The sequence below is a fragment of the Myotis brandtii genome, unplaced genomic scaffold (assembly GCF_000412655.1).
Source record: "Myotis brandtii unplaced genomic scaffold, ASM41265v1 scaffold657, whole genome shotgun sequence".
NCBI lineage: Eukaryota > Metazoa > Chordata > Mammalia > Chiroptera > Vespertilionidae > Myotis > Myotis brandtii.
The window spans coordinates 1,786,394-1,787,099 of record NW_005370552.1 but is presented as its reverse complement, the minus strand read 5'-3'; positions in this window follow the sequence as shown (position 1 = coordinate 1,787,099).

Here is a 706-nt window from a genome sequence, read left to right as displayed (position 1 = left end):
CTTTCAGGCCTGGTCCCCCCCAGCTGCCCTCCCCTGCTGACCTGATTGCCCCCAACTGCCCTCCCCTGCAGGCCTGTTCCCCCCCAACTGCCCTCCTCTGCCAGCCTGGTCACCCCCAACTGCCCTCCCCTGCAGGCCTAGTCGCCCCCAACTGCCCTCCCCTGCTGATCTGATCGCCCCCAACTGCCCTCCCCTGCAGGCCATCTTGTGGCGGCCATCTTATGTGTTGGGAGTGATGGTCAATTTGCATATTACTCTTTATTATATAGGATTAGTCATGTGTATGGCTTTCAGCATGAATATCCCAGGTGACAAAGGGTTAGATCTCTTAGTTGGGTGGGCATAGTATGAATTGGATCCTGTGAGTAGAGACTGCATTAGAGTAGAGGTGTCATCTTTTGGGTGTTTTCCCTAATGAATTTGCCCTCTAGATTATAAATGTAGAGTGATAGGAAATTCTCAGCAGGCAGTACCCGCCTTTTCTCTTACCAGGTTAATTAGAAACCTGCCTGCTCTGGAATGTGTTCAATAGACAGTGGCCTTTTATTGAAATCTAATACTCAACTTACAAAATACATTCTGTAAGACAGATCTAAAAATATTAATCTCTACTCATATCATAGCAAAGGGGACAATCCTTCAAAGTTTTAATAAAAATCTTGATACAAGGTTATGATTCATTTCAGAACTGGAAGAACAGCTTTTT